The following is a 24,645-nucleotide window of genomic DNA, read 5'->3' on the forward strand; positions in this document are numbered from 1 at the left end:
ATAGCCTGTAATGTGTTATGTCTGATGGGAAATTTATAGGAATGTCAGAGATGACTGATTAAGGGCACTTTATAGATTAACAGATGACGACTAAAACAGAGGTTGATGGTACTGTGGTGAAAAAAGAGGAGATATTTTGGCAATACAGTGAGATCCATCAAGACTTGTCTGAGACCTAGACATAGATATTAATCCAAACAATGAATATTTCAAAGTCTGAAAGGTACTGTGTAGAACAAGAAGAGCATTGCTGCACAAAACAGGGTGCTCAGCAGCATTGCATCTTCTTTGTCTCCCCTGAGTGGATATAATATACTCTCCTTCTTCCTTAGTCTGTCTTCCTCTCTAAAGCTTAAGGAAATGGTCCAAATCTTTGGCATGGCCTATACAATCAAGTTATCACCATAAATTACTTTGCTATCTGCTATGTGGGGATCATCTATCTCTTGTGGGAATTAATGATACAGAGGTTCCTAGAGAATCTATAAAAGGTTTTGGGGTGGGTTTTTCTTGTTTTGGTTTTTCCTTTAAATTGTAGTGGCTTCTTTATGGAGAGTCCACACAATTTATATCCTTGCTCTCAAGAGAACAAACTGCTCAGAATGTGAACTCAGGAAAACAGAATATGTGTTCCAAAGGTGTACTTTTCTGCTGTTGTAATCACCCTTATGAGATACTGTGGCAGCACGAGATTTGCCTTCAGCTCCAGCTGATTTTGAAATCCTTCAGAGCTTTAGGAATAAAACTGCACATATCCCCTAGATTTCTTTTATAGAAATAGATAAGGTTTTGTAACAGCAAATAACACTGCAGAGCTGAACAAAATTGTCCTCCTATAAGTGAGACTTGGATGCACTCAGACCAAATAAGATTGTAGACTCATACTACACAGACTCATAGGAAAACAGAGGAAAAGGTATTATATTCCCTATGGTCAAACAGAATTCTTGTCCATCTTGGCTGAAACTCCCATTAGCCATGGCAACCAAGGAGGGAAATACACAGCAACAGATAACATCTAATTTAATGCTGACAAAGAGTTGGGATGCATTGATCTGTTAGGAAGAAAACTTCATTCTTTTTCATTCCTATAATTCAGATTTTCTCATTACTGGACACAGATGGCAAAATATAATTTTATTAACTATGACCATTTGTTTTGTGGTTCATCAATTAAATTGCAGAGATTACAGAGACTGGTTCATGCCAGCCATTAACAGAAACAAGTTAGTAGCTAGAGCTATACTGCAAATGGCTATAGATGTTGCATACAGCGCTTCAAGATCATTTGTTGCTATGACAATAATGGAGCAGAATGACTGTGGTCTCTGAAATCTCAGATTTTTCATCTTCCCAGAGAAATACAGGGAAATATGAACTCTTCTTTTAGGAATCTGGACTTCCTTTGTAACTACAGTGAATTTATATATGTTACAATACAATGACTTTATGTCTGCCACTCTCTCTCTGCTCATTAGAAAGTTAAATCGGAAAAAAAAAAGGAAAATCAATGTATTGCAAAGCTCCTGAACAATAACCACTTCCCCTTCTATGTACTGCAAACTCAGTCTGAACCGTCAGGTAGTACCAAGAAAAGTAAACTGATGGTTCCTGCAGCAGGCATCTCCAGAATCTCCTATACCAGCAAACAAATTTTTGGTAGAAATGAAAGAGAACTGCATGCCAAAACCTTTCCTATTCTCATCTGTCTTTCCTTATTAGATAAGAACTGCACCTGTGTTCATTTTTTAACAAATTGGATTCTAGAAATTATTTTCACTCCAGTTTCATGTGCTTACATGTAATGGCACAAATTTCCTGACATGCTCAATCTGAAAACTTGGAAAAAAAGAAGTTCTCTCCTGCAACTGGGGACCACAGAGTTGCTCCATAATCTCTTTTAAAAACAACCCAGGGACTGATCCTTTTTTCTATCTATATAATTTTTGAAATGCTAGTAAATCTCTCTTCCCTTTCATACAGTCACAAATTATTAACTTTACATGCAATAGTGCTGCATCACAACAAGAGGTTTAGAGGTTGGGCTGATGGTGATGAACATCCCTAAAATACTAATTCACTTCTTTGCTTAACTTCAGAAGTTGCTCCATGTGCTAGAAAGTAGGATAGCCTGTACTCTGTTAGCAGCACACACTATATGATTTATTGGAAAACGTCAGAGATCTTCCTTTAACATGAACCCATGTTCAGACCACTGGGCTTTTCTGGGCATTGCACAGAAATGTACTGGAAACCACAAAGGTGTTTCAACATATTCTTTCCTGACTTCAAAAAACCCCATAATGATGATAAGGCGAGGATCACAGCTGACTGTGTAACAGTAATATGTCGTGATAGAAAACCTCTGGAGCTGATCACACATCATCATATCTCGCTGGCTGCACTTAGCATTGGTGGCAGATGCATTTCAGCAGTGACCATGGATAGAATTCCTTACAGCAGCTTCATGCCACATTCTGTGTGCTGGGAATACCCATCTGCACCCCAGCTGCAGCCAACACAAGCACAAAGTTTTACACTTTTTGTTCCAGGGACAGTCCACGTTTAATCTCTCTGGGAGACACCTTCACCCTATCAGAGTTATGTAAACTGATTGTTACTCAAATGATCCCAGATTCCGAAAGCCTGGAACAAGTCTCCTGTAAATAGCTCACATCTAGCCAAGATTGCTTATTTTCAGAAGTCCATTGCATCTCAAAGCATTTCGTGTGGATATATCCTGATTTCAAAAGGTCAAATTCATTACAAGTTGAAACATCATAACTAACAATAAACGGGAATCTATCTGAATGGCATTAATTTCTATACGGAAACATATGTGATAATTCTCACATTTCCTGTCGTCTGATCAATACCATTTGAAATATTTAATGTTTTAATATTGCTAATTTTGGGCAGCCTCTCCTTTCAATTTTTTTCTTTATTTCTTCCTATTTCATTCTTAATCGACAGAGCATCTGAAAGTGCAGCAGTCGAGTATTTCATCATGCTGCATTCAGTATAGGAGTGGGTAAAGACCTTTTTTTACTATTATCAAAACCACTTCCTCTCATTTTTTATGACACCTGCACTGGAGCATTGGTCACAACCTCCTTACCCTCCCCCTGCCCAAGCTGCCTTCATTTGGAGGCCAAAGTCAGTGACAGAGGCAAGAGGACAAGGTCTGATTTCTGGCTTCTGAGCTGTACCTCATTACATCTAGGTGGTTTGTTTGTTTCAGAATTAGCCAAATTATTATCTCTGTCTTTTCCTAGGCTTCTTGATTTGAGTATATAATAATTTCTAAGATTCCAGGAAATCTTTAGAGATCTGCTTTCACATAACTAAATTATTCAGGAATAATCTTGATTCATCGGCTGTTTAGGTGGTTTTAACACAGGTCTCCACTCTCAACAAAATCAAAGAAGCCACAAAAGAAACACAGACATGAAGTTATTCAGTCGTACCTTGTAGATACATTCTGACTGTTGGGTAAATCAGTGAGGGACCTATTGGAGTTTTTAACATCCTTTATGTGGTGAGGATTGTCTTGTGGTTTAGATTTCTTTGCATAAAACAGTTCTGACATATTTTCTTCTTCAGCAGAGCAAGGATTAATTTGTTTAATTTACTGTTTGGGAGTTTCTCACAGTGGCATGCACACAGAGGCAACCATGCATAAGAAATATTCAAGTTACGCACCAAGAAACGTCTTTTCTTGTAAAACCACCTTGCACCTTCCTGCACCATGTGTTTATATAATTTAAGATGGCAGAGAAGACAGGAGCTCCAGAGCCATGGCCAGCAGTGAAAACAGGGAAAAATGAGACAATTCTTTGAGAAAAACAGATGAGATCATGTGGGTAGCAGGAGATCCATGTGGATGCTTTCAGGGGCTGTTTGTCTCTCAGTGTCACAGCTGAGCCTGTGGGGACACACAGCCTTTGTGCTTGCCTAATATTCAGAAGACACTTATGACAAATAGGGTCATGAAATGATGATGCCTTACCAGATTTGGGAATATGTATTGCTGCCATTACTTCAGAGGTCAGTTTTAGCTTTTTTCAAATTAGGGTGCAGTCATCTTCAATCACACCGTAAATTTTGGGAAAATGTTTGTGATGAAATTTGGGAAATGTCTGTGAAAAATGTGCAGAATCATTTGCTGCAGTTTTTTTCTATATATTGGTAGTGTTTGAAGTAAAGTTGTTTCTTTCCTTTATGTATTACAAAATAATGTGAAATACAAGAGCCTTAGAGCAACTGTGCAAATCAAAGAACTGGTATGTGTCCATGTTGGTGTTAAACAGGATGGAAATGCACAACACTTTCCTTTATTGTGAGAATAAATGCTAATGTGGGTCATGGCAATAGTTGCAAAGGCAATTTTTAATATTTTAGCGTCTATAATCCTCTGCAAGTGAGCCAAGCAATGCACTCAGGAGTGTCTTCATTCTGCTTGAAGTCATCCTCAAGTTCCACTCAGTGAGCTTCCACAAGAAAGACAGTGCTTCAGAAATTGTAAAATTTCTGAAGTGTTGCATTTTCAGAATGGATATCCAGCCCCTACTAATATGCAGCTTATTAATTTAAAACATCTATTTTAATAAGTCCTCAAACAGGATTATTTCCCTCATCTGTTTTGGAGACCTCTGCGCATTTCTTGGAAGAAATGAAATGGTAAAGAGCAGCTGTTGGAATTCAGGGATGCTAGAAAGGGGAAATATCTTATAGTCACATAATCCAAATATCTAAAAAGAACTTGCTTAAATCTATCTGCCATTGTTAAAAATCTGTCTTCCTTGTAAGTGCCTACTTGTTCAGGAAAGAGAAGTGTGTGCATTTGGTTTTGTCCATCAGAGAGCTCAGAGACTGAATAATGTTCAATCATGATGTTAATCCCAGCACAACAGTTTCTACTGAAGTGACTCTATAGAGGATTTATTCTCCCATCTATGCAGGTGAACAAAGAATTCTTTTAATGGGTGGTGCATATACTGTTGTAGAAGAATAGACCCCTTTGTATTAAAATTACATGCCTGGGATTTTAACATAAAAACTGAAAAATCCCACTGTGTAAAACTGACTTAAACTCAATTTCCCTCTCCTCCTTTTACAATGTCAAGATGCCTGAGTGCTCAAGTGACTGAATAAGTACTAAATATTTAATGCATGGAGGTTACATTAACTGAGTCTTTGATCTGAAACTTCTTAAAAACATCTTAAAAGCCCTTCAAAAACCGGTTAGTATTTCATTACAGTCACTTAAAATAGATTTATTTTATCAAAACATCCTGTCAGAAACCCCAAAGCTGTGATTAATAACCTGCAGCATTTTGACTAAAGCATCTCCTAATACTGGTTTCATAGTGTATCAACAGATTGCCTGTTGTGGGTAAGAAATCACCAGCCCGATTGCCTCTGTCAGGCACTTGCAGGTGTTCAGAGTGTGTCTGCTGAGAGTTTGAGCAGGTATGCACAATGGAATCCACACTGGGATTCTGCATGCTTGCTGCTTCTCAAACAGAATGTCTCTCATGTAATTCTGAGATGAAATTAACTTTTTTTTTTTTCCTTCGTGGAATAAATTTATTAGGGCAGTTTGGTACAGATGTTTTTGTATAGTAACATTTACAAGCATTTGGGCAACATGAGAAATGGGATAGATCAATAATTTATATCATCCTGGGAAACTCCTGCATGTTTTTAATCTGTGCAGCATAATTTGATAGCATCTCTGGCTGTGTGAAGGCTCTGCCCTTTACATTGTTTTTGTTGTTCAAGGGTAACAGACTGCAGTGTGAGGCTGTGTGAGTATCTGCTGGGTTTGTAGAAGATGGAAGCATGCACAGCAGCAGCTTTCTATATAATTCATTTCTACTGCATCCAGCAGACCTTCTGTGCCAGAGCTTGTCCCACCCAAATCTATCCTTACCCTTTGTTGTAGATTTCCTTCTCATTGGCTTTGTGCACCTCCAGATCCCACTCTGAAATTCCCACTGTTGTTTTCCTAACACAAGATGCTGTGTCCTAACACAACGTGAACATGAAACTTGGGATCTTAAATGATTAATCACAGACCACCTGGTCACTCTGGTGCTGAATTTTGAAATATGCTTCTGGTTCAGGAGGTTTTAGCCTGTGCCCATCATTTCTACTTCTTAACTTATACCTGCTTAACCAGTGGAAAGAAACTGAAACAATCAGTTTGATAATTGTTCTGTTTCCTTCTCCTCAGTAATCAGTAGATTAAAGCAAACCATTAAGAGTATTCTAGGATAATAAAGGAAATTAAACACTAGGTTCTGAGCTCACTGTGTGTGCACTTGGAGTCACTTGCCATTATTTTCTCAAAACAAGAGTTAAGGATTTTTTTCTCAAGTCTCCTACAATATTAGCAAAAGGCACATGGCCGAACCCTCATGAACCACTTTGAAAACACATTCCTTGTTTCTTCAGGGAAATGTGCTTTTGTCAGTGTATACCTTGTGTAGAAGATGTTTTGCATATAAAAACCACGTGGAGATTGAATCCTGTTATATAAAGAAAAGCTGGGTTTCTGTGGAGTTCTTTGTAGTACCAACATTAAAAGGGTTGTTATAAATAAGAGTGGAATATAATTATAAATGCCCTTCTGAGGAAAAAAAATTCTTGATTACCTTTGAATTCTTTTGCCCTTTAAAAAGGTTATATTTAACTGGTTCAGTTTCTTACTTGATGTTTCAGTTTCCCAAGGGAAATCAACCTCCAGTACGAACAGTTTCAATTGGGTTACATGACTTTACTTTGTGTCTTGCATTTGTTAACAGACAGGTTATATAACACTGCAGGCTAAATATACATTGCTCTGTTTTCAGCTACCTCTGGTACTCCTGTGTTCAGAGGGATGACCAGAGAAGTGGGAAGTGGCTTTCAAAAGTTCTGCTGGAATTAACCCCTGCTGCTAATAGCATAAATTGTTTAGAAGTAGAGACTTCATGAGTAGCGTGAGGCTATAAGTCTTAAACTATAAAATTATATTTAATATTTTGATGTGCTCCCTATCATCCTTGAGGCTTTTTTATGATCAAAAAGAAGTGGGTCAAATTCTGCCCTTGTTCCCAATGGCATATAATCTGTGGAAGCACTATTGACTGGAACAGAATTTCCTTGAGTTACTGAAGTTGTAACTGAGAAAGTAATTGGAGTGCATGTGTGCTGCTTCACTGAAAAGCAGGAGGCTCAATTCTAGGGGGATCTTTTCCATTTCTAGGTAGTTCGGTGTTGAACAGCTTTAGATTCATTATTCTTGCATTTCCATCAAGTAATGCTTTCCTGGTAGAGGAGGAGATGAAAGGACCTTTTAAAAAATATCAATAACAAAAAAGAAAGGAAAGAAAAAGGGGTTTCATCCTGGCTTTTTTTCTTCACTCACTGATCAATAGCAGCACAAGCGAGCTGTATTTAGAGAAGAAAGGCAAGCAAGCAAGAATCTTAACTAACTAGCAGGAAGTTGATTGTAGCATGCTGGTGTTCAGGCAAATGATAAGAGAGGAGGAAACATTTATGCTGAGAATCAGCAAAAACAGGAGCATGTTTTACCACATGCCTATTTCATTTCACAAGTCCAACATGCTGCACATAAGCTTTGGAGATAAATTTAGAATAGTTTTGTTAATTGCATGATATTAAATTTGGAATGGGATGAACAATGAACTATGGCAAATTATATTTTGATTCACAGTACAGTGTTTGTATTTGAGATTCTGGGCTGAAGTAAGGATCAAATACTGTATAATTGGCACCAATTCCTATGTCCCTGGTGGTGCAGGATGGCACACTGGGGGTATCCCCCAGTCCTTGTCCTGGCAGCCAATTGCTTGCAACAGGAATGATGTATATGGTGTCCTCATTTTTACCTGCAGAAAGTCAGAGAGCTCAGTTAAATCTCACAGTGTTTCATTGTTGTGCTGTCTATATATGACTGAAAAAGGAGCTGGGCTAAGACAATGCTTGCATTTTAGAGCTGGAATAAACTTTATGGCCTTTTTTTCTCCGTTGAAATTGATTTTTTCACCCTTTTTGTTGGTATTTATTAAAAATGCATATTCTACCTGGAATGATTCCTAGAGTTTTTTTGAGCACTGCTGAGTAAGCCAAACTAAATATATATTTCTTTAGAGGCATCAGTGCTCCTGGCAGACACCATTATTCTTGCCGTCACTCACAGACTGGATTTTAAAAATAAAGTCTTTTTTGTTCCTTTTAGTCTTAGGTTAAAAATATTAAAATAATTACTTTGAATTTCAATATGTAATAAAAGAACATAATTTAAAAAACCAAATCTTTACAGAACACTTTTTTTCTGTCCTGCCCCCTCCAAGTTTATTTCTTTTATTCACTGTGAGCATGTCTTGCCTTGCCCAAAGTTTATTTAAAGTTGTTTAAGAGGCAGAAATAAATCCACCTCTACCTTCTCCATTATGATATTCTCTGTGCCTGAATTTATTCTATGTTCACTGAAGTCAGACTTCTAAGAGAGTTGGGAATTTTGAATTTTATTTGCAGTTCTGGAGTGGTTGTATGTATTTTTAGCAAAATGCTGGCATGCTTTGTAGGATTTTTCTTTTCCTGTGGTTCAGTTAATATTTGCACAGGAAGTTTGAATTAGAATGATGAAATATTCACTCTGATGCATAATGATTTGATCCCCTTCACTGCCACATTCTTCACAGCTGGGTTTTTTTGCTCACGCTATTTTGCATATGAACATTTATCATGCAATAAATTGATTTTCCTGTCTACTATTCTCATCTCCTTAAACCTGCACATTCCTGCAGTGTTGATTCTGCTGTTCCTTACTTGTCCTATGCATAATTTCTTAGTCACGACTAACTTTAGTTATGACACATTTTGTAATTCTTACAAAATTATTGTAACATTTTAAAATGTGCTTGCTCAATGCCCCTTCTTCAGATAAGCTGTAGATTACTTTTTATCACTGAAGTTATTTTAGCTCCTTAGGTACCGAGCAATTTAGTTTTTATTTTGCAAACTATTTTAACAACTGTGTTTTTTCCCAAGAAACCTTTCAGTACTTAAAAGACTGACCTGTAATCTTTTATACAGGAAAAATATCTACTGAAACATGGTAAGGCTGTTACCACAAAATCTCAGCTGGCAATTAATTTCTTGCATGTGCCATGTCTGTGTGGCTGATGCTCTGGGTTCCATTTGATCCTGTTTCCTTCTCTGATGAGGGGTGAGTGGGAACTTACCTTGACAAAAATGTTTCCCTGCCTCTCTTTTTGCACAGCTTTTATTTGACTCAGTATCAGAGCAGTAAAGATTCAGGGTTCAGTGTGATTAAGGCTTTCCAAGCCTCTGAAGACAATTTCTTGGCTAAGTTCAGTGGGTGCCCTGAAGGTCTGCAGCAGCACTGTGTCTTTATTGCCTTTAGCTTCTTCTCCCCAGCCCTTCCTGCTGTGTCAGCTGAGGCATTTACAACTCACCCTCTCTGCTGTTCAGCATCACCCAAAATCAATCTTGGCCTTCTCTTCCCCATTTTGACTTGCTGCCTTAGCACACTGTGTACCCTGGTATGTAAATTGCTTCTTTAGTTTTCATCAGGCTTTTTGGTATTTGGAAGCAAAATTCTGTAATTTATTTCAGAAGTAACTAGTATGATTTTCTTTTGTTTGACTTTGCCCAAAATTATTGTATGTCACTAATAATTCAGGGCAATAACTTGGGAGCAGGAGCTCTTAACCATTTTTGTTCTTGATAATTATTAATATTGTTCTAGCATTCAACTTGCAGCCAGGGCAATAGCATGTATACTCTGTGGTTTTAGTGCACTTTGCATCAATGTTATCCCTGTGTGTGTTCAGAAAAGATCCACTAAACCTCCTAATGCAAAATAATTCTATTTGTGGGCATATGGGAGTTAAACTTTCTTTCCCTTACAATTTTCATTAGACAGGGGCTTACTGGTACCATGGCAGAATGATCAAATAAGCATTTTAATGTTGAATAAAGGTCAACACACTGGAATTTGAAACCATTAATCCTTTTGCTCTTAAAGCAGGCAGAACTTTTACAGACTAAATAAGGCATTAAAAAGTAGACTCTTAAAGTTCTGAAAAGGAGAAACATATCTTCAAATTACCCATTTAGCTTTCTAGAACTTTTCATTTTCTGTTAGTTCAGCAAAATATGTTTTGAGGGTTTGGGGAAAGATGTGTTTTTTAAATATAATTTCTTCATTTCCCAACTTTATGTTGGGAAAGGATATTTCTGAGTTCATAGAGCTATAGAAAAGAACCTCAGTGTATGAAAATATGATATCTCAGTGGAAATACTGCCATTTCAGGTTCTAATACCAGTCTGTGGGTGTAGGGACCCTCCTGTTCAGATGAAAAGAAGTTCAGGCTCACTTTAAATTAATTCCTGGACTTTGAACAATTGTGGGATCCCTCTAGGACATCACAGACTGTTAAATTAAACCTCTATTGCCTTGGGTTGAACTTTTAACCTATGTATGACTGAAGTCTGTCTTTGGGGAAAGCGTCCAGTCTTGAATACAAGGCATCAGGAAGCAGAGTATCTACTGCTTCCTTTGCTAATTTGTTCCAGTGTCTGATTACTCTCACTGTTAAAAACATAAATCTAATTTCTGAGTTGAATTAATCTTGGATTATATAATATTTTTTTTCCTCTGGTAGCTAATTTTTTGCTACAAGATTAAGAAGTCATTAAGCTTCTATGAGGAGATAGAGATGGGAAGTTAATGGTAATGGTAATGCAACATATTGTAGTACTTGAGTCTCATGTCAAGATATTATATTCAGCTCTTAAGTATTTTCTGTGGCTTCTTGCTGTGTCTCTTTCAGTTTCTCAACATCCTTTTAAAAAATATAAGTTCTAAATTTCCATAATTTTGTTCAGCTTTTAAAATACTTCACTTGGAAAAATATAGATATTTACTTCTGCTCACTGCTCCCAAACATTTGCAAGGATTTCATTTCTGGGACATTTCAGGAGGGCTCGTGGAATCACACAAGTGGGGAAGGACCTTTGGATAATCTGGATCACGCTTTTAGTGTGGCAAGATCCACATTTATTTTGGACAGATTTCTGTGTTATTTCTGACAGCTTTTTCCAGGAGTATTCCAGAAGTTCCACAGGCAATCTGTCTTCTTTATTGTTTATTGCTGCTTACTACTTGACAGTTTTTTCCTAAAATCTAGCCTCAGTCTCCCTGGCTGCTCTTTAAGTCATTTATGTCTTGCCCTATCTAACATCAGCACAAAGAGCAGTTTACCAGTTTTGTGGTTTGGGGCTTTTTTCCTTTCTTTTATTTCCCCCTCCATATTTTTCTTTGTTTGTTTTTAATTTTTTAGGGTTTTTTTCAGCAGCATTTTACTTATATCTATACTTGTTTTTCTTTTTCTTTTTTTTTTTAACAACCTCAATTCTTGTGTTTTATAAATCACAAATTTCTTCTGGGTTATCACAAGTTGGTCCTCACTTTTCAGAGGTGCAGTTCTTCAGATTGGATCAAATAATGCAGCTGCAGCTTTCCTGGTGCTGAGTAGAAAGATTCTTCTGTGTCAAACAAAGTAGAACTAATTTATCCATTTCAGTAGGACATTCATCTTTACTGGAGCAGCATGATATTGTTGATGGATTATCCAGCTTTGATCCACAGTAAGTTTTAATTTTCTACAGAATGGCTACCAATGTCAGTGCTTCTCCATCCCAAGTAGTTAATTTTTCTTGGCTCAGTGAAGTACTTTGCATTTATCCCTACTGAAAAAGTGCTGTGGATTCCAAATCAGATCTTTAAATTCATCACGTTTTCTCTGAATTCTGGTCATTATAAATCCAGTGTATTTATAATGTCTCTGAGAAGGGTATTGTCACAACAAGTATGTATGTGATATTATTTTCCAGGTCATTAATCAAAATCTTAAACGTTACCAGACTTAGGAGGGTCTCCTTCAGATTGCCACTTGAGGTAACTTTTCATGTCAATAGGAACATTGCTAATCACACCCCAGGTATGTATTTCTGAATCCGTGTTGCAGCCACTTTGTGCTGTTTTCATCTGAATCATGCTTCCATGGCTTGCTTAGAAGATTGATAAGTGGAAGAGGATCAAAAAGAGTCCAAAGTACAAATGACATCTGATGCTTTTCCTCTGTCCACAAGGCCTGTTACCTTATCAGGGAAGAAAATTAGATTGCTCTGACATGATTGTTCTTGACAAATCCATGTTGGATGTTATACATGTTCTCATTACCTTCCAGGCACTTACAAAGAGTTGGGCTATTTGTTTCAGTATTTTTCCATGAATTGAAGATAAGATGATTGGCTTACAATTGTCAGGCTTGCCTTTTTCTTTAAAATACTTTTTAAAGGTAGGCATTACACTGGCCCTTTCCTAGGACTTCCACTTTATTCACTGTCCTTTTTAAGTTCTCAAAGATAAGCTCTGATGACTTTGAGATTCCCATTTAGCTCTATAAGTACTGGTGGGTGAAGTTCATTAAACTCAGCCTGTTAAAAACATCCACCTTATCTAATACTCTGAATATTGTACCTTCCTTATTTGAGGCTCAAGTCTGGCTCTTTGTCAGTGATATTAATTGTGATAGATACATGATTGCAATTGACCTTATAGTAAAGAGTGAGGTGAAAAAAATAGATATTCATTAGTCTTTTGGCATCATCCATCATGTCTCACTTCTTCCTTAAGGAGTAGGGTAGCCTTTTCCTTGATATCCCTCTCAATGGAGTACCTATAAGTGGTTTTTGTTACTCCTGATGTCTCATCTACATATTTATTTGCATTTTTAGCTTTTATCCCTACCAGATGTGTAGTTCCTTTCCATTGCTATACCAGTCCTTGTCTGTGGGTATTTTTATTCATAAATGTGTACTTCCATATTTCCTTGCATCTAGACCACAGAGTTTGAAGTGGTCCAAGTAACACAGTGGCCAGTTTTCTGATTAACCTGCTCCTCATCATCCATCACCTCTCCAGCTGTCTGTTGGCCACAGATGACATCTGTAGTGCATCCACCTTTTCTTTTAGATCCTCAATTCAGAGACTGGACACTGTTATCTAATACCTATTTTTTGGAATTTCCGTCAAAAATATCTTCATTACATGTTAATTCTTTAATTACTACTTCAAGGAATTTTATTCAATTAGCACTTCATGCACTGAACATACACTTTATTGAACTCATGGAATTATCCATTTTTAAATCCTAGTGACAATTGGAAGTAAAAAGCTTCATGAAATTATTGCTGCAGACATCAGTTACATACCCTGGGCTTGTTCCTACCCTTGGATCTGCTCAGTGCTTGGGAAGGAGGCTCCATTGCTTTGGTGATCACACTTTATAACACAGGGCTATTGCTTCTGACGTTTATATTGACTGAAGGGCAGCTTCACCCAGGCCTGGGATTGCTCATAGATCAAGGACAGATTTGCCAGCTGTCACCAGCCCTGCCCAATGTAATGAGATGCATTGACAATTATGATACTAAATGCACTGTGATTGTTTATAGATCATTTTTTGATTTAACCAATTGAAGAAGCTATAATATCACTGTGATGCAACAAATCTAAAGAGGGAATAAAAGATTTGATTAATATTGTGAAATAATGAGGTAGGATATTTGCTCACAAGGAAACCTGAAGGTTAGTCGTTCATACTCCAACAAAAATCAGACTTTGTGAGATCATATTATAGTTAATTGAAGAAGTCAAATGCTAAGGATGATGCCATGTGTAGCCTTGTTGATTATATCAGTGGAGCTAATTTGGAAGTTTGGATTTCCTCGTGTAGAAATGTATTTCTCTCTCTATTTGGAGGATGGCAGTGAATGTGGCTGTGTCAGATTTCATTACTTTAGACTTTACTCTTTTTCATTTCAGTCTGCAGCAGAACTGTTTCTGAAAATGGGATTATTGACCCCTGCCATTGATCACACTGCTCTGGTGTATGCAACTCTGTGTGCACAGTTAGCACTACTATCAAAATATGTACATCTGAAGGTAAAAATAATACATGATCTGCAGGGTAAACAATATCTCTGGATCTTCCCATTCTCCTTCTTTTTTGCCCCTCCCTTTTTTCTGAGGCTAGCTTAGTCCATCAGTAGGATGAAAGGAAAAATTGCTACACTTGTGTTAAATTTCCCCTGGGAAAGTAAATTATGGACAAGCCTCCAAGGACAGCCCAGAAAGAAAGGGATAAGATATTGATGCACACTGTACCTCTCACTCTTTCTTCCTTGTCCCACAATTGAGCACTCCTTCAATGAAAAGTTACGAGTTCCTTGTTAAATTGAATTTCTCTTCTCCTTGTCTCACAATTTATTGTGACGCTGAAAATTTTATAACTTGGTGAAAACTGGCAGCAGCTCCATTTGTCCCTGCAAAAGGCTATCCAGCTTTGAAGAGGTTTTGAAACAGAGCTATGAATGCTCACACTTAAAGACAGATAGTCATGCCAGTTCCCAGCTTATTCTAGGAACTTTTTTAGTTATTGTATTTTTTCATGCAGTTTAAGCGTTGTATTTTGTGGGGGGCACCAGGAGAGGAGGGAGGGGGATGGATGGAATATCAGCTTGGAAGAGGAAAATTTGGAATGGTGAGTGAGTATCCTTGTGCCAGAATCACTGCAAGCATCATCTGCTGCCTTCTTTAAAGAAGTACTGATAAACCTTGTCTCCTAAATTTCATGCTGTACCATTTTGATGGTCACCAAAAGCTCAGGGGTCAGTTTCAAAGTGAGACTTTAAAGATTCATTTCCAAGCCTGTTCATGGATGCTTTGGGTTTGATTCCTAGGTTGTTAAGAATTCTGCTTTGTTTTACTCCACCAAGTAAAATCTGTGTCTTTTTCTCAATATGTATTTTAATAGCGGACAGAAGATAGGATACTTTAGATTTAAACTTTGTTAGATTTGATCATAATGTCTTTTTTCCTGGATACACAGAGTATGGCACCTCTTGTATCAAATCTAAATGTTGAAAATAAATTGCTTTTTCCCCCAGTAGCTTTCTCTGAAGTCATTCAGGGTGCTTAATTCTGGTGAAAGTGAAAGCAGGAAGACTGACATGCTACATGACATTCCAGTTATGGAAGAAAAAAACTTAGCAGATTGGCAGGCCAATAAAATACACAGAAGGTTTTTCTCCTTTCCAAGGATGCATGTGTGAGAATGTGAGAGAGGAAAAGGCTGGGGAGGGTGAAATGTGATTACATATAGGCACACACATATAAGCCTATATGCACAGGCAAACATTAATTCAACAGGTAATGATGTATGTTCAAAACACCTTTTGTCTTAATGTTGGCCAAAATGGTGCAATTCTCAGTGCTCATCACCTTAAACTGAGTCTGCCATTGGTGTGACAAATTTGGAAGAACTTCTTCTGTGTGAGTTGCTGCAAAGCAGTTAGATGAGAATATTTACATTGTATTTTGGGTTTGATGTGTTAGTTTGAGATTATCACATGAAAAAGGCAGGGGTGGTTTGAGCTGACCTTCCTGAGGATGACTGCTAGTCTGAAGGTGCAGAGAATTAAGAGAATTATGCCAATCTCAAATTAAGGTGTGGCTTCCTTTCCTATGGGAGAAGATTAAGATTTTCCCACAAATGTATTTCCTCCATTTGCAAAATCCTGAAGACACATTTGATATTTTTCTAAGAGCACCAGGTAGTCTGGCCTATAACAAACTATTTTTGCATGTACAAATCAGCCAGTTTTGGTATTTCTGGTAGCACTTTTTTAGTGACTTTTCTTAAGCAGATATTTTTCTAAACAGAAGAAAAGAACGAAGAGGAATCCCATAAACTCTGACACCCTTTGGCATAAACAGCAAGAGAAGGCAGCTCTGCCTTTGGTATGTAGCTTGATTTACAGCTTTACCATAAATCAGATACTTGCACAGGGTCCCTTGTGGCATGTAATATATGGAATGGAGGCACCAAGGGAAATGTCACCCCACTGCTGGATATCCCCTCCCTTCCATTCCCTCTTTTACATCATCTTCTCCTCAGGAAGGTATTTCACCTGTTTTCATGGTTTAACCCCAACCAGTAGATAAGCACCACATGTTTTCTCTCTCTCTTCTACACGAATACAGGGAGTGAGGAAATAAAGAGGTAAAGACAATTTAATAGGTAAAACAAAACCCACACACACAAGCAAATCAAAACAAGGAGTTACTCCACTTCCCTCGGGCAGATGTATGTTCAGCCATCCACAGGGAAGCAAGGCTCCATCACATCTAATGATTACTGGGCAAAACAAACCCTATTGCTCAGAAAATTCCCCCCTTCCTCCTCCTTTGCCCAACTTTATATGCTGAACATGATGCCATACAGTCTGCAATATCCTGGTGTCCCATCCTAACTCCTTGTGCACCCCCAGCCCACTCAGTGGTGGTGGGGGGTGAGCAGCAGAAAAGGCCTTGGCTCTGTAAGCTCTATCCAGCAATAGGTAAAACATCCCTGTATTACCAACAGTGTTTCCAGCACAAATCCTAAATATAGCCCCAAAACAGCTACTATGAAGAAAATTAACTCTGCCCCAGCCCAACCCAGCACACCTGTAATCCTGGGAGTAATGTGATATTTACCTGCAGACAATAGACAGAAGAAGAGAAGGGATGAATAGCAGTGAGCTGCTGTTGGCATTTGGGGTGCTAGAGGCATTTCTGAGACTAGTAAAAGTGGGATGGGTGGTGGGATGAGGATTGGAGAGTTTAAGAGAGGTCATAAAATTTTGTACTTGTGTGCATTGTGAGAGAGACAAGGCACAACTGTTAGATAGGAGAATTTTGAGAACAGTGCCCTAAATTATAAGAAATAATGCTTCTGCTTGGAGTCTGTAAATAATACCAGGACAATCTTTAAAATTGCTGAATACACTGTCCAAATATTCTCTCCAAACATGCGTGGAAATGTTGGACTGCCAATAACAAAGAGTAAATAGCCCTAGTGATGCATTCCTTATGATTGTTTCTTCCAGTTAAAGAGTACATTCATCTTTACATGAAGAAGATGGAAGTTTTAGCTATTACAGTATAACACTATATATTGCATATTTGATACATTAGACACTGACTTTTGCAGCTTGTATGTCTATATATGTCTTTTACTGTGAATAAAGAGAAAAGAAGTATTTGAATTCTACTGCCATATGTGTAGGGTATGTCTCTGGTTTTTTGTTGTTGTTTTTTTTGTTGTTGTTGTTTGTTTGTTTGTTTGTTTGCTTGGTTGTTTTGTTTTTTGGAGGTTTTTTTTTGGGGTGGTTTTTTGGGGTTTTGGTTTTGTTTTGGTTTTGTTTTATTGTTCAGATTGCAATACTGTAGTTCATTCTTTTACTACAACTGTTTTGCTGAAATGTTGGTAGTTTATTAAGGAACTCTTTGAAGATGGTGTACTTTATGGTCATATATACTTGTATGTATGCAACCAAACACTTGGGAATGAACAATTCCTTCCCTGCTTGGAACCTGCAAAACTCCCCATGACCAGGTGGAGCAAGGATCACCTGAGCCTGCTGCCACCTTAGTGTCTTACCTGGGTTTGGAAGAACTTCTGTTTGCTCTCTCCTCTTTGCAACTTTGGGAGAGCAATTCCTCCTGGCTTTATTCAGCTTGTGTGGGTAGTTAGGGAATGACATTTAGTCTATAGTAGTGTTTAACATTCCCTGCAGTGTGAGGAATCTAAGTGCAAAAGCTTAAAGGAGAAAGAAATCTAGCAGTTCTTGCACAAATTATGTTGTTCCTATCTGCCTTTTCAGCCCTTTTCCCTGGTGCCTCTCCCTCAGAACACTTGCTGGACTTCCAGGGAGGTGGAGGTTGAGAGGAGATGGTGCTGTACCATGTGTAATTTTCCTTTATGGTGATATGGTGCTTATTTTGAGGTATTCATGTGCCTTGTCAAAGATCTCAGTGGCTGCTTTTCAGGTTTTGATGTGTGCACACTTCCAGAATCGTGTCCATCTGAATGCTACAACTCAAAGGGAAATATTTAAAGAACCTTTTTCTGTGTGCCCTCTTGCACTGTTAAAGGGAATAAATTTTGTCATTGATTTCAAAAGCATTTCCAGGTGTCAGCTTCCAGACTTGCCTATGGATGATGACCATGTGATTTAATTTTCTTTACAGATACTGCTCTGTGACAAAGTTTTAAGGAAATACCAAATGTTATTTCTTTTCCATATTATTCTGTTGGCACCAAGTATAAAATTCCTGTGAGAGTTTGTCAAATTGTCAGGCATTCTCAGTTCTACTGGACTTTCACAGGAACTGCAGCACCACCAGACCTGGAGGCAATTGTCACCAATAAACTCCTGAAAGATGAGAAAATAGTGACAAAGCTTGAGTACTTTGTGATTACAGTTTTGGTCTTGGTTTCTAAGTTCCTATGTCTGAAAAAATATATGTAGGGACAAAAACAAAGTTAGATTTTGTGCACTGCACCAGTGTGTTCCAGGAAGTGGCTGGAGATCCATTATATTACAGATGGAATGTCATCCAGGGCTACTTTAGCAGAAGAGTTAATGTGCTGTACCATTGTGTGCATAGAAAAACCAAGGTCTTAAATGCAAAAGTCAGGCCATTCTCTACCTCTGCTAATGATTAGAATTACTCTATTTCAGCAAATTGAAAAAATGCATTTAATTCTCCAAAAAACTATTTTCTTTGTCATCAGCAATGCCAAGTCTCCTTTTGCCTGACTGGGTTAAGAGCCAAACTGCTCAGCTCTGTCAAAACTCAGGCAATTCTGAGCGGGTGCCAAAGCAGAACTTGCTAGTCTCTAGTCAGCTTTACAGCCACAAAATGCTGAATGAATGGGATACAAGTGGCAGCTGAGGTTCACAACTCAGGATCGCAGCTCTGGGTTTCTCTACCAAAATTCCTCCTGATTTCAATTTTATGCCTTCAACTCCTTTTTTTAGACAGAGTCCCAAGTAATGTAGCTGACATTCCTGTCAGAATATAAGCTCTGTCGAGGCAAGATTGTTTCTTTCCTCACTTAAAATGGCATACACATATACGACTGAAAAGTCTGAACAGATTATTTCTGTGAGGGCATTCTTGAGGGCCAATATGATCATTCATCTTTTGAACAATAACAGTGTGAATATTTATTCTCAAAGGATTTCTTCACTGTACAGCAATCACACAGTTCTGTTTTCTGATCAAATCTGAAGTAGATATGCAATAGACTTCTATAATGTAATTTACATTCAGTATCCAACTGTGATCTTAGAGTCAACTTCTGAGCATCTCTGTGCTTCGTGTCCCATGGCACATACTCTCTGTGTCAGATCCTTTGTTGGTTTGCAGTCTCTTAGGCTGCACAATTTGACGGCCTGGGTATACACGGTAGGAGAGGAATATCTAGGTGACTTACCTGGCTTGTGTCTGCATTCTCTGCTGCACAGTGCAGCTATACACTAAATATTCCCAATGCAGTGGCTTCAGAGTCTGCCAGGAGCTGAGCCAGAGCCCATGGTGAGTCCCAGGATTGTTGTTCTAAGAGTAACAGAGAACGCAGAAGGTGCTGTCTGCTTCTCTCATTGTCAGGTGAATTGTTTGTGCCACTATCAGCATCTCGAAAATATCAATTTACATTTTAGTTGCCAAATCAAGTGGATGTGGCTGTAATCAGCTCTGTGTTTACCCTAAACAATGTGTGTCCTTATTAGTGTCTTTTCAGTCCCCTCAGACATGCTGATATTGATTGAATAAACACGGACCATAATCTCGATTAGCAATAAACCACGATATGCACACATCCCCTAACCTTGCTGCTGCTGTCAAAAAGGCTGCGAGATTTCACTTGCATTCATTGCTTGGGTATAAACCTCACAGGGTGGTTTTCTCAATCTGTCTGAATATCTCCTTGAGTGCTGTGTGTGGCTAAATGGCTGCTGTCTTGGTTAATGTTTATGATAATGCCACTTTGAGATACTTTTGTGAAAAGCACAACAGAAATACAAAGGACAGGTCCCCGACTCCAACCCGGAGGAACCAGATCACAACACACTCCTCACCTCCCTGGACGGGGAGAACAGAATGAGCTCTATATCCAAAGGAAATTGCAAGAGCAAGTTGAGACAGGGAGAAAGGAGCAGTTTGAGAATTTGGCTGGGACACATTCCATTACAACAGCCCTGGATTATCTGATTACAAGAACGGTCAGGACAGTGATTCTTGCACTGCAGATGAAGGATCAAGTCTTGTATTTTCATAGGCTTAGTTCTGACTCACCTAGTGATTGGAAAATCATGACCTGCTGAGTCATAAATGTCTTAAAACAAAGGTTTGTTTACTTGCATTTTCAGTTCCATGATGTTCATATTACTCTATCAGTAGGCAGTGTATGAACAAATAAGATTTCACGTTTGGCCACAAGATGTTGGAAACAGCTCCAATAAAATGCCTCCATACATGTTTTTTTATTTGATGGGTTTTTTGTCTGTTTGGGTTTTTTTTGTTGTTGTTTTTTTTTTTCTGGAATGACACACAAAATACCCACCCATCAAATTCTGAACTGCACATGTGAGCTCTGTTCACTTCTTCCTCATGTGGGAAGCAGTCTCATCCATAAATGACCAGTTAGATGATTAAGGCAGAATGACAGAGCAAACATGATCTGTTTTCTTTGACTTCACTGTTTGCTCTTTGCCTGCCTTTCATGGTTTCTTCATGCAAGTAAAAATATTTTGTGAAGCATAAAGCCCTGTGGCAAATGCTAATCTAACCAACAATCAAGAGAATAATTGTTTTGCAGGGAATATTCTCATTCTGTAATAGAGAACAAAAGCCTTGCAATTAAGACAACAGAGCATTAATAACACACATTTATCATTCTATATGAGCTTATTATTTCTAGTCCTTTTCAAATAGTTCTAATTTATATACCATTCCTTACAAAGCTGTATGTTAATGTGCCCTGCATTGTTGTGTTAGTATCTAGAAATATTTTTAGCTTCTTGCACTATAAACTTCTCTGGATTCTTTGAAGGAGAGTGCACAACCTTGAAATTCATGAAACATACCCTCAGCCTTTCTAGCCTAATACTCTCTACTACCTCTTCCTTGAGGTCTAAGAGCTGGATTAGAGTTTCCTTCTAAACCAAACCAAATCCCTTCATTTTCAGCTTGGTGTTATCCAGCTTCTTCCTCCTACCCAGCTCATTTTGCCCTTCATTCTCAGACATTCCTTGCTCTCAGCTGGCTGTTTATGCTTAGCTGTTCTGGCAGTCCCATGCTCCTACAGGAGAATCTGTGCCTTTTCCTACACCACCCCATATGTCTGGGCTATTTTTCCTTTCTTGGTCAATCCAGATAAAGTTTCCATAGTTGGTTCTCATGCATAATTCCAATGTTAGGTTCTCCTTTGCTCCCTGAGACAGATGAATTTACTGGGAATGAAGCCATGGCTTCATACTGGTGTCTGTCGGTTAAAGAACCACTGGCTGAATTCAGAGGGGAGAATAACTTGCATATGTTGAAGTGCCATCACTGCTAGTCTGCAGATGTGAGCACTTAATACAGAATTCTTACCAAAAAGGTGGCTTTGTTCCATTTTAGCCACAGTCCATATGCTTTCCATATGCACCATTCCCCAATATGTATTTTGTGTGTAGAAAGCTGGGTGGGGGTCAAATGGTTCAAATATTAGTGGAATTTACTTTTAATAATCTATTTAGCAAAGTATAATTTTTGTTTTGTAAATACTGAGGACTTGAGTGTTGAAAGAATATTTAAAAATATTGTAAAATTATATATATGAATGTGGCTTGCTTATAACTAAATTTTTGTCTTTCCGTGGCTGTTGCAGTCTAATGCAATTCTCTGGCTAAGATTGAGAGAGTGAGCATGTGAATAAATTAGTGATATTTAAACAGAGGTGTTAATTTGCAATGTGTGAGCTGCTCCATAGTAACTGCTTATATGTGTGCTCTGACCTGGTGATAAATGGAAGATACTGTCATCTTACAGCAGTTGAAGTTAGTCCAAAGAGAACAACTCTTCTTCAGAATGACTTGTCTTTTCCCCTTAGAGGGTATTTTCATAGAGCTGATCATGAAAGAGTGCTGTTACAGACAATGTAAAAGATAATCAAAGGTAGAAAATGGAGTCAGAAGCATGAGAAAAATATTTGCTTATTGGATCTAGAATAACATTCATCATAAATTAAATGAGATAATTTTCCCAGTATGGTTATTGATTTTGCAGAGTGGAAAGTGTGTAACATCTTTGAGATCAAGCCCTTTTATTTGATCTTCCTCACACTTGTTTTTGGAATTGTTTGAGGTAAGGCTGGGTTGTTCAGAAGTCGTTTTAGGACTGCTTTAGATACCCTTGAGTAGCTGAGGCATTTGGACGGGGACAGCAAACAGGGCAGAGATCCCCAGGAGACCAACACCATTCCAAAATGTCAGAGGGAGGCTCTTGAAGTTACACTAAGTAATATATGAAATATATGAACTCGTGTCAGAAAGTTCTATTGGAAATTTGTCATTGCTAAGTTGTTTGTTTTGTTCAGTTACCAGTATATCAGAAGAGTTCACTACTTTTCTTAACCAATATTTGTCAGCCATTTGTAGACTGAAGACACAGGCAACCTTCTATTAGAAAATTATTAAAGCAAAAAGGACTTTTAAACAATCATTAATAAGTACATTTTAAGTATTTAGTGTTCTAACTTGGGTTCCCAGACCAGCTTTATCTAACTTCAGCCCCTGTGTAAATCCCTTTGTCTTTAGCAGGGTGCAGGGTGAATTACAGGTGGGTCATTAGACTTTCCTGCACAATTAGAATTATTTATGCAGCTGTCCTGTCCTGGTTTTCATCACTTATCACTAACTATGCACATATTCATTATTTCCTACATTCCTATGGTAAAAGAATGTGGAGGTTAGATTATGGTCCCACAACAGAAATTGCAAAGAATGAAGATATGTAAGGGAAAGCCAGAGACTTCAGAACATGATATTAAATTTTTATCAATATAACCACTTGGAGGAAAAAAATTAACTCAAAGAATAAAGGGTTATGTCTCTAGAGACACAAGTTCTGTATCAATATGGAGAATGAAGGAGAAGGACAGAAGTAAGGGGTATATATGTTTTTGTTTTATTTCCTGGGAGTTTTTTGTACTTTGGAAGACTGAGTTCAAATTTGGGTTTGACTGAGATAAATATAGCAAATATATTTTTGACTTTTCCTTTCCCAAACCAAAACAAACGTTTTGCTTCAGGGTATTTTTGGAATGTACAATAAATCAGTAGAAAAAGGAAAAAAAAATATTTAAACACTATCAAAGTGTTCTTAAACATCCATTGCCAGAGAATAATGATATTCTAATGCTGCCACATAATGTAAAAGGAAAATAGGACACTTAGGGAAAGTAGCTTTTGAGATAAATTTGACGTATTTATTTTGGAAGGAAGAGAGAGGATCATATGAGATTGTTCTATTTTATTGATTTGAATTTATGAGAGCTAATAATTTCTGCATCATTATAGGAATGTGACATGACATAGTTATTTTTTGTGCCCCTTGGAAGTAGATGGTGAAACTTGGGTGTAGACAGATCCTTCCTCCATCGAACAGGCAGGGGGCTGCAAACAAGGCAGTGAGATTTTGGCTCCTTTTTTTGGTTGGTTGTTTTTTTGTTTAGAGCAGCTCCCAGAGTTCATTAGACAACTGTGTGTCCTTTCATTCAGCCCCATGCTAGTCTAACCAAAATGTGTGATAAAGGTTGTGCTGGAATGTGTATTTTTCCATTCATCTTTTATCTGAGGGGGTGACATTTTTTTTCCATTGCAGGCACATTGCTGATTTGGTCTGTTGTTATAGCCACCACATTTCTGGTTAAAGGAAACAGAGCAGGCTTCAGTAGGAGCTCTCACACTGTTGGGATCTGGAATCATTGCAAATTAAATGGCGTTATGTAAGTTTGCCCTTCAGAAATTTGCTTTGGGAATTTCTAAATCTAAATAAAAAAGTCCTTTGTTGCCAGTTAATGGAAAAGTTGCCACCAAATGATATAAAGTACATGCTGTTAGGTATTAGTGCACAGGCTCAACAATGTTACTAGGGGGCTAGAAAAGCTGGATTAGCTATCTTTTGGGAATTAATTTGTTTATATCACTAAGTACGTGGTCAGCCATACAGCAGTGTGATTAGCTGCCATGGATTTCTGTTGGCACAGGATCACTTCTACTCTGTCATGTAATTATTGTATTTTAGACAGGTTAGCAAAGGAGAATTCTTAGCCTGTAGTTACTTACTCTCCACTATCTTTTAGGGAAAAAAAAAGTAATACCTCTTTCCACCTTTATAATCTCCCATTACAGCAAGTGTTCTCTATCTCAGAAAATATATAAAGACCAGATTTTGCCCTCTGGATGCCTGCAACTTAGTGGTCAATCTGTAAAGCTCCTGTTAAGTAACAGAGTGACTTCTCAGTATTTTTTTTTGTCCTTCATCTCTGTTCCATTTTAGGGATAAGGATCTAAGTATCTGAGTAGAAGCAAAATGAACTACAAAATGAGCCATGGCTGATACTTTTGTTCTCTGAAGTCTGGATTAGTATAACTTTGTTTGGT

At 37.9% G+C, this 24,645-nt stretch overlaps 1 protein-coding gene across 9 annotated transcripts in view; it reads left to right on the top strand.

The window, feature by feature from the left end:
• BEND5 (BEN domain containing 5) overlaps window positions 1-24,645 on the top strand; it is an 875,016-nt gene that overhangs the window by 360,007 nt on the left and 490,364 nt on the right. The gene's annotated exons all lie outside the window — the stretch shown is intronic.

The sequence above is a fragment of the Sturnus vulgaris genome, chromosome 9, assembly GCF_052056855.1.
Source record: "Sturnus vulgaris isolate bStuVul1 chromosome 9, bStuVul1.hap1, whole genome shotgun sequence".
In the NCBI taxonomy this organism is placed as follows: Eukaryota; Metazoa; Chordata; class Aves; order Passeriformes; family Sturnidae; genus Sturnus; species Sturnus vulgaris.